Source organism: Olea europaea, chromosome 10 (genome assembly GCF_002742605.1).
Source record: "Olea europaea var. sylvestris chromosome 10, O_europaea_v1, whole genome shotgun sequence".
Taxonomy (NCBI): domain Eukaryota; kingdom Viridiplantae; phylum Streptophyta; class Magnoliopsida; order Lamiales; family Oleaceae; genus Olea; species Olea europaea.
The window spans coordinates 10,440,883-10,451,694 of record NC_036246.1 but is presented as its reverse complement, the minus strand read 5'-3'; positions in this window follow the sequence as shown (position 1 = coordinate 10,451,694).

Here is a 10,812-nt window from a genome sequence, read left to right as displayed (position 1 = left end):
TCTATATTATTGAAAAGAAAAATTAAAAAAAAAAAAAAAAAAGAAGGAAGTGGACATAATTTCCTTTAAATATAATATAAAGAAGGGAAAATTTCATAAGCGAGGCATTAATTATACTACATTTTAAAAACAAGAAAACAAGTTTCAAATTTCAAAAATCATATTTTTATTAAAAAAATCATTTATAATTTAATTAATTAATTAATTATTTTAGTAATTAAATATATTTAGGTCACATATTTATATAATTTGGTCACAAATTAACGATTTAATTTGTTACTTATTATTTTTTGGTCACAAATCAGAATTTTTATGTCACAAATTATTTTACGATTACAATTCAAAAATTTTATAGGTCATAGTTTGTTCATCGATTACAAATAAAAAAATTTCTAAGTCATGATTTATTTATTGGTCACAAATTATAAATATTACAAGTCACAGCTTATTATACAGTTACAAATTATCAAATTATCGATCACGGATTAACAATTTTTTAGGTCATACATTATTTTTCGATCACAATTTATCTTTTTCATTGGTCACATATTATTTATTGGTCACAGTCAACCAAATAATTTGTGACCACCACCAACACTTATGATTCACAATCATAATTTTTAGGTCACGTATCCAATTGTGAGTTACAATTGTGAGTCACAGACACAATTTTTAGGTCACATATCCAATTGTGAGTCACAATTGAGAGTCGCGATCATAGTCACAATTTTCATCACCACCACAGTGACGGCCACACACCAATACCACGGTTGGAAGTTACAGTCACGGTCCACAACCACCATAACCACCCCAAATTATCGCCGCCACGCACCAACACCACACTCTTCCACAGATGGCCAATAGATCCACAACACCACACACGTCCGCAGATCGCCACCGTCATCGTCACACAAACAGCTCCACCAGATCGCCTCCATACAAACACCTCTACCAGATCTCTACCACCATCTTGTGAACAATAACTACCATGCCTCCTCAAATTCACGATAAACAGCAGTCGAATAGCGACGTCTCAACAACATCTCTGGGCACAGTGGCAATGGGCGGAACCGGTAGAGATCTCGAGTGGCGTCTCTCTAGCGGCGCTCATCGCTGCACACAGGTTGAGCCACCGGCAACTTGTCCACCGACAAAGGCGCTTGCGGTGTCCATTGAAGCAACTCCATAGCCGATCGCCGAAGTTTGAAAAGGAGAGAGGAAGAGAGGGGCAATAGGCGATTGTAGAGCGAGAGAGGGGAAAATGAAAATAAATTAGGGTTGGATAATTTTGTATTATAATATTTAATTTAATATTAATTTTTAAATATATTAATTAATTAAAAAAATTCCTGATTTGTGAAATACTAAACATGGCATCTTAGTTATGAAATGTGAATTTTTAATCTATTAGAATTTGTAATTTCCACTATAAAGAACTTCTCCTCCTTTAGAGTAGGGTTTACAATGGGGCAGGCCCGATCCTGGGCCGAGGCGAATGAGACCTGCGCCTCAAGACCAAGATTTTAGGGGGCCTCATTTTGGCCCTTTTTTCCAGTCGGCCCAAACGAAATGCCCAATCCAATAACTAAACCAATCCCAACCCAACAATCCATTTATCCAAATCCAAATCTAATTCAAATACCTAAATTCCCAAATATGAAAATTTGAATGCACTGAGTGTGTGTCGTCTCCGACTTTCACGACTGTCACTCCACGTCTCCACCGTCAAGCGTCCGATCACCGTCACTCCCCTCTCCACAGTGACATAGTCCGGTGAGTCCACCACGAATCTGCCTTGGCCCTTCTTCTAGCTTCTGCTTCTGCTTCTGTTTCTGCCGCCGGCTTCGCTGCTCCGCCTGCTCGCCAGCCTCGCCTCAGTCGCCTGACCCAGAAGAGGTTGCAAGAATGGTTAAAATGTAATGTTCTTTGCTCTTTACTGTTTGAGAATTCTTGATTATTGCCCTTTTTTGCATTAATGGACGGACATAGGCACTGAGGCACTATGTGTTTTTGCTGCAGTTATTGGCTTATTGGTACAAACTTATTGTGGTCCTTGTCTATCCGTGGTAATACTGGAATCACCTCTATCAAGTAAGTTTTCAAGCTGTTCAATTCCCTTTTCCCGTGTTCTCCGTTATTGGTATAAAGTATTTGAATTCTATCTGTTGAGGCTTCAAATGTTTAAGAGTAAGGTTTTCAATTTTATAAATTGTACAATTCTGTTTTCCAGTGCAAATACATTTGGCGTGATTGTGCATTTGTGCTTAACGTTGTCAAATTGTGAAGGAGTGACAAGTTTTAATGAGGAGTGACTAGTGTAAAATTGTGAAGCGTTGGTGTAAAATATATGGTTTTTAGAACTTGTAATAGTGTTGATTGCAGTTTCCATTGACTAGAGGAAGGATTGAGAAATATAATGAGCCATGAAGGAACTATAGTTGCATAATTTTGCTTCTAATAGAGAGTGGATTTGTTTTCAGCTGAGAATTACAAGAGGGAATGCTGTACTATGAACTTTTTTAGTCATTGTACTGATTTCATCACTTTGTTGTCCACACTTGTTATCATATATGTAAACTAAACTAGTGTTCTATAAAGAAACTGAGTTGTCTGTGTTCCTTTGATTAATCTGTTAGCTTGTATGATTAATGTAGCAATGTGGGTTTTTTTATAATGTCCATTTATTTAATTCATGTTATAGAATTTGCGAAATTCAACCTCATTATCATACTCTGTTTCTGTTAATTTTTTCAACTTATTTGCATATTAGACTATTAGTTTAGAGTTTAGTTCATCCTCTCGCTATTTCAATTTTTTCCATGTCTTGCGCTATAATTTTCCTTGATTATTTCTTTCATTTTAATCCATCATATACTTGTCATTTCCTTACATGTTTCTTTTTGCAATGCTAGAGCATCGTTGACACAATCCAAAAATTAAGATCAGCTTACCAACAGTTCAGAAAACGGGATCATTCTATAGGGTGTAATTCCACAATTTTCGTCAAAATTTCACTTATCAGGTAAGCAATGGCTTACCCTAAGTTGTTATTGAAGAGATTGAAAATGTTTGAAACCTTGTCGATTTATATAATTGCAGCCTGGTCGGCTTCTATAATTACAGCCTGGTCAGCTTATATGATTACTTATTGTAGGATAAGCAATTGCACAGGCGCATGTAGTAACTGTATTGGAAACTATAATTGTGAGATGATTGAGTTATTTTGTAATTGTTTTTTAGGCTAATTATTGGACGTTACTATGCCTCCTAAATACGAGTCTGGTGCTCAAAAGAGGAAAAGAAAACGAAATGAAATTGTATTAATTCAAAGTCAAGCAGGGGATATTAACAAGTACTTCAAAAGTAACAATGTGAATGCGTTGAATGAGGATGACGTAGAGATTCAACCTGCCCATGTTAATGAAGTAGATGATAAGGATAAAAAAGTGAGTCAACCTACCGATGTTAACGAAACAGTTGACAAGGAAGAAGAAGTGATGAAGCCCGCCTCTAATAATGAAGATGATAAGGAAGAAGAGGGTTGCTTTTCTCTAAATTTGGATGATCCCTGGATTGGAAAATTATTGATCAAAGAACAAGGGATTACTTAGTTGAAAGGGGTCCAAAAAGAGTTGATAACATCTCGTTTCCAAAAGACTATACAAATAGACATTTCGATTCTTCACAAAATAAGCGATTGCTACCAAATGGGAAAACAGTTGATAGAAGATGGCTAGTATATTCCATGTCTATGGACAAGATCTTCTGCTTTTGTTGCAAGTTGTTTAAAACACCAATAAATGTGACAAAAGTTGACCAACTAGGTAATGATGGATTCAAAGATTGGCATAATTTGCATCGGTCTATTAAAAGTCATGAAGGAAATGAGGAGCATTTACGTTGCATGGCTAGTTGGATTGAATTGAAAAATAGATTTTGATCAAAAACTACAATTGATAAAAGCGTTGAATTGTTGATAGATGCTGAAAGAGAACATTGGAGACAAGTATTAACAAGAATAATCGCTATTGTTAAAAGACTTGCGAAAAACACATTGTCATTTCGAGGAGATGATGAGAGGCTACATGTTGAGAACAATGGCCTATTTTTACAAATGGTCGAAATGGTTAGTGAATTTGATCTAGTAATGCAAGAACACCTTCGGCGGGCTAAAGCAAAAGAGATTAATAGACATATCTTGGCAAAAAAATTCAAAATGAGTTGATACAGTTGTTGGCTAATCAGGTGAGAAGTTCAATTGTCAAGAAAGTTAAAGATGCAAAATATTTCGCAGTTATACTTGATTGTATTCCAAATGCAAGTCAGGAGGAGCAAATGCCTTTAATTGTACGATTTGTAGATAATTCGGCAAACTTACCTACAGTTCAAGAACATTGGCTAGAATTTTTGAAGGTAGATGACACAACAGGACTTAGACTTGCAACCGAGCTTCAAAAGGCTTTGATAAAAATTGATCTCGATATTGATGACATTAGAGGGCAAGGGTATGACAACAGATCTAACATGAGCAGGAAGCACAAAGGTGTGCAAAGAAGAGTCCATGAAATGAATGCCCAAGCTTTCTATACTCCATGTGGCGCTCATAGTCTAAATCTAGCATTATGTGATATGGTGAACTGTTGTTCCAAAGCTGTATCCTTCTTCGGAGTGATACAACGCATCTATACATTGTTTTCCTCTTCTACCAAGCGATGGAAAATTTTCAAAGATAATGTACAAAGGTTTGACAGTGAAGCCATTGTCACAAACACGTTGAAAAAGTCATGTTGAAAGTGTGAAGCCTATAATGGAGCAAACCGCACAGATAAGAGATGCATTACTTGATTTGACAGAAAGTAATGAAGATCCTAAAGTGAAGAGTGAAGCCGAATCATTAGCAACACATGAACTTCAAAATTTTGAATTTTTGTTTAACATGATAACCTGGTACAGATTGTTGCATGCTGTCGATATTGTGAGTAAATTTCTTTAAACTGAATCCATGGATATTGATCATGCTATCGACCTCTTGTAAGGACTTGTTTCATTTCTTGAAGAATACAGAGAAATTGGATTTGCTATTGCCAAAGATGAAGCGACAAAAAAGGCAAGCGAAATGGGAATTGAAGTTGTATTTACAGAAAAACGTATAATTTGAAGAAAAAAACAATTTGATGAAAGCGGTAGTGATGAGGTAAAGCAATCAGCAGAAGAATTTTTTAGAGTTGAGTACTTTATTTTTATAATTGATCAAGCTCTATTTTCTCTGAGGACCCAATTTGAACAATTCAAACAATATGATGACACATTTGGATTTTTGTTTAGTTTGAAGAGGTTAAGGAGTGCAACTTTTTCAAGTTTGATGAACTCTTGTTTGAATCTTGAGAAATATCTTCAACATAATAGGCGTTCAGATATCAGTGGGGATCATTTATGTTCAGAGTTACAAGTCTTGAGGTGTTATATACCAAGTGAAGCAACAAGAGCAATTGAAGTGCTACAATATTTGAAGACATTGGATGTTTGTTTTCCAAATGCTTATATTGCTTACCAAATTTTGTTAACCATATCGGTTACAGTTGCATCTGCGAAAAGAAGTTTCTCGAAATTAAAGTTGATCAAGACCTATCTCCGATCAACTATGTCGCAAGAAAGATTAAACGGGTTGGCTATGTTATCAATAGAAAAAGAAATGGTTGAGCAGCAAAGTTATTCAGATTTGATTGATGTTTTTGCCTCTAAAACAACAAGACGAATAGTATTTAACTAATTGTTTGAAATTTTTGGTTTGATGGTTTATAATATAAATCGTTTCTATGATATATTTCATTGTTGTTTTAATGTTAGTTTTTTAAGTTAGCAATGAGTCGCATAATACACCTTTGAATTTTGTCGCTGGGGGCCTACTTTTCATCGTTCGCCTCAGGGCCCATCAGACACAGGACCAGCTCTGCAATGAGGCTAGATTGGGGAGGCCCTTCCCATCGTCTTTCTTGCTTGGGATTTTATCACTATCCTTGTCCAATCCCTATTTGAAGAAAGGGACGGAGCCCACCTCCCCTGTGTACAATTCCTTTTATTTTATTTTTTTAATTTTTTGTACTTTCTAAATGACCAATTTAAAGAACAAGAATAAAATGAGAAACTCCATCAACATCAACTTTTAAATTCCATCTAAACAGTCAAAAGCTTATAAAATACCCAAGAACATACTCATAGAAACAAAGAAATGACTTATTTGTGTATAAAATGAAACTCATCAAAAAAATAAAGAGCCTACAAACAACAAATAGAGAAAGTAAAAGGGACGTGATCGTCGGAATCATCATATTGGTTGTCGAAATTTAGTCTGGTGTAAGACTGTGAAAGATGAAAGAAGGAATGGATAGATGATTGATCAGGATTTGGTGTAATAGCTTATTATAATATAAATTGGATATTAATACTAAAGGAAATTTAAATTCTTATAAAGTGGTTGTAGTTTAAAATGGTTTAAAATTATAAGAGGTTGTAGTTTAAAATGATTTGAAATTCTTTCAAACCAAACTAAATCAAATTATTTCATTACTCAAATTAAATCATTTTTTGACATCCAGATTTCATTTCAAACTAGTTTTCATGATATATATATATATATGTGTGTGTGTGTGTGTGTGTGTGTGTGTGTGTGTGTGTGTTGATCTAAAATCTAAATATGATGTAAATAATATAATTATTAGTGAATGATAATTATACCACTGCAGCTATAATCTTTATTATCACTTTATCCTTGATTATTCCTTATAAATATAGAGTTTTGGTTTCCAATAAAATACACATTTTTATTTAATTCTCTCTTTTGTTCTTTTTTTCTCTCTAGTTTATAACACATTATCAGTATGAGTCTCTCAAAATCAAAGTGAATTAATTAGAAAGTAATAATTTTTATAAGCATAATCAATTGTCACGTGTACTAAAATTAATTTGATGGCATGTGAATCCTTTCTATATATACATATGCATCATAACCAGATTCCTTATTATTCTTTGCTTTTAATTTGTATGCAAATTAATTCTATTTCACTTTTGCATGTGCAATTTGTACACATATTAATTCATGATTTATTAGTAAATTCACGCTTTACCATTAATTCATGCTTTTTTGATTCATACAATAAATTTTGCCACATATTATTTACGTATTAGTTCTGTCTTTAATTTTACTTTTTGACTTCTATATATGTGCCATTAATTTAAGTGGAATTCGTGCATACGTCATAGATATGAATTCACGTACATGGACTTATTACTATATAGACTTAAAAATTGACATGCATGCCAATTAATTTAATAACATATGTTATTATATTTAATAACAGATGAATTTAATTTTGCCATTAACTTTGGTATATGAAGATTTTTTTTTTCTAATACATATGTGGTAATTAAAATTTCAACATCATGTTATTTTTTTAAATTGATAATGTATCATGTTGTTTCTTCCGAAAAAACAAACTCTGTAAATAATACATAGTTCTTGAAAAGTTATTGTTTCTAAATAATACTTTATTGTTGCTCCTGAAATAGTACAATTTATAATTAATATTTTTGAAAAAATATTATATGCTCTTGAAGAGTATGAACTACAATTTTCAATATTTCAGATACCACTGAATTAATGCTCATGAAGAAACAATAGTAAAATATAACGTATTCTCGAAGTATGCATGTTTCTAAAAATATGCAATTTTGAATTAGTGTTTATCTATGAAGGAAAATATATGACTCAAGTCATGTTGGCATTGACTAATTATTATGTGATTATACAATGTTTAATCATATTTTTCATGATTAATTGTATCTTCTTTTACTTTATTACGTAGTTACTGAAATGGAAAATATGACAAAACTCAAGTTTGTTGAACTTGACATATCGAACAAAAATTATCTATCATAGGTCATCGATGCTGATGTTTATCTTGTCTCAAAGGGTGTAGGACAGACAATAAAGGAAAAAATAAAGAATCTTTACAAGATCGTGCAAAAGAAATTATCATCTTTTGTTGTCATCTTCATGATGAATTGAAAATCAAATACTTCACTGTGAAATATCCACAGTTTCTTTGAAAATAATTGATTAAAAGATTTGATCATCAGAAAACTATAGTCCTCCCTAAAACTTATTTTGAATGGATGCATCTCCACTCGCAAGACTTTAAAATTGTCAGTGAGTGCAATTCTGAACTATTCAAAATATGTTTTTTGAGTGCATTCATAAGAAAATAGAAGAAATTATATATTTGGAACTTCTAACCTGACACCACTCATCCCGAATCACCCTAATGGATCTGAAACGTGGCGTACATCGATAATAGATGCTGACTAGATGTCAAAGCCATCACCAAGATTCACTATGAGTTACTACAAGATATTCAATAAAATCAAATGTTTATAAAAACATAGTGCAATGGGCCCAAACTTTACTTTGCGGTTTAATCAAATTGACTCATATCTTTCAACATGTCGTGTGGCTCTAACTTTGAAATCACCTGGCTCTTCAAGCTATTAAGGACCAATATTACCTGTAAAAATAATTTTAGAAAAATATGAGTTCACGACTCAATGAGTGGAATAGTTCGAAAATAGTTCGCCACGGGCCTTTGGCCCCCTCTGTGAATGAAAGCGGCTCTCAAAAATCTCTGGTAATCAATTCTAGAACACGGTCAAGGCCCCTCAGTGAACTATATGTACATGGTCACGACCCCTTCATCCCCAGTCAACACCTCAGTGTAGTATAAAATACGGTCAAAATCCCTCTGTGAACTAGAAGAAATATAGAATCACGGGTACTTTTTTGATCGATCTCAAGATCACATAATTCACAATGTGCCGTATACAATATTTGAAAGTCCACATGTATCATAATAAAAGATATTTCATAATAACCATATAATTCAAACACATAATTGCACATATTTTGATAATATACTTAATATATAAATACTTTAAAAATATTTATATTTTTCTACTCACAGAACTATGTTCGCAAAATTAACTCGGTTGGTAAGTTGTCCTGATATCAGTATCACCGCCTGAAATATGATATAATTTTTAAATCAAGCCCCCAGGGCACATCTCCAAGTGGTAAAAGGGGAGGGTGGAGAAATTCAACTTTGTTTGAGGCTGCTGCGTCAAGGGTTCGAATCCTGAAATATGGATTTGGCTCTTGGGTAAGTGCAAGTGTACAAGCAGCCTTCCACCCTGTACCTTTGGAGGCATAACCTGCGACTTACTTCTCTCACGATACTCCAGGGCAGGGGTGGTGGGGGACCCTTAAGGTTAGGGTTTAACCTTTTTTTTTAATTTTTAAATCAACCATTAATTATTTTAAGAAATTTCAATAATTAAATAGGCAATGCCCAAACTTAATCATTTCACGTTTAAGCGGTTTTCACAATCTCTTTAATCGCTAAAACTAGTTTTTCTTTCACTTTACTCAATTTTATAGTTTATTATATTTAACCCCTTCAACTAAATTGAATTTAATCTAACAATCTAACAACTATAAAATTAAACATAACTTGACAATAAGTAGCATTTTACTTACCTTTCAAAATTGAGGAATTCAAACTTAATACTAGAAATCACTTATTTTTAAACCACTTTGTCGAAATTTCCTTCTTCTTCTTCCTTTATTTCCCCTTTCTTTCCTCTTTTCTCTTTCTTTTCTTTCTCCTTTTTCTTCCTCTTTCTTGTTTTTTTTCCCTTGCTTCTACCCTTTCCATCTCTCTCTCTCTCTCTCTTATCATATGAGAAATGGATATTAATTAACATGTCACCCGTCCAGCTCTCCCTCACTTGTGTATATGTGTCATAAGTAAAAAAAAAAAAAGGATATTAGTTAACAACTTACCACTTGTACTCCCCAAACCCATTTTTACAATGGAAGTCCCTTTTCTTCAATTAACTATAATATTTAGTCAGTCAACTTCCATTAATAGAAAAGTAAATCCTCAAAATTAAATTTCATCCATCTTAAACCTTTAAATATTAAACTCCCAAAAATAATTTGTTCAATTCAAGTCCCACTAAAATGATTTACTTCATTTAAGTCCTTATTTGACTTTAACTTTGACTAGTCAAATATTTGATTTTGAATAAATAGTATTGACCTTTGACTAATACGAAATGGGATGTAACAATCTTACCCCCTTCAAAGAATTTCATCCTCTAAATTCATTCAGCTAGAATTCAAACCAATAAATATGTAGCGCACAGATTTAATCGTCCATAATGCCTCATCCTGAATGATTGTTCCGATCCACTTTGATAACTTATTTTCCAACTTTTGTCTCACTAACTAGGTATCTCAGTTCCATTTAAATAGTAACCCATGTGTTGATAACATATCTTCTAAACTTGTCTTCATATTCTCTGACATTCTATTAAAAGAAATTGCACAATGTACTTGTTGGGAATCTACTTATACATGCACAGCGGAAAATTAAATTATTTCGATTCCCATCCAATAGATCTCATTGTGTTTGGTTAGGAATTGTGATAAGATTGTACCTTTTGTCAGATCTGCAATCTTTTTGCTTTTCTTTTTGTTCCATCAACCTTGATTTGCCACCACAGCTGTCCAATTGTCCAGCCTCTAACGGTGATCCACACAGAGAATATGATTGCAGCCTCTAGGATTTTCTCTTGTGCCAACAAGAATAATGAAAACCTTAATGGACCTCAAACTCTAGTTATATATTTATATAAACCCAAATAGGCTCGGCCCGGTCCGGCCCAATAATTAATTAATCCAATTAATTAAACCCGGTC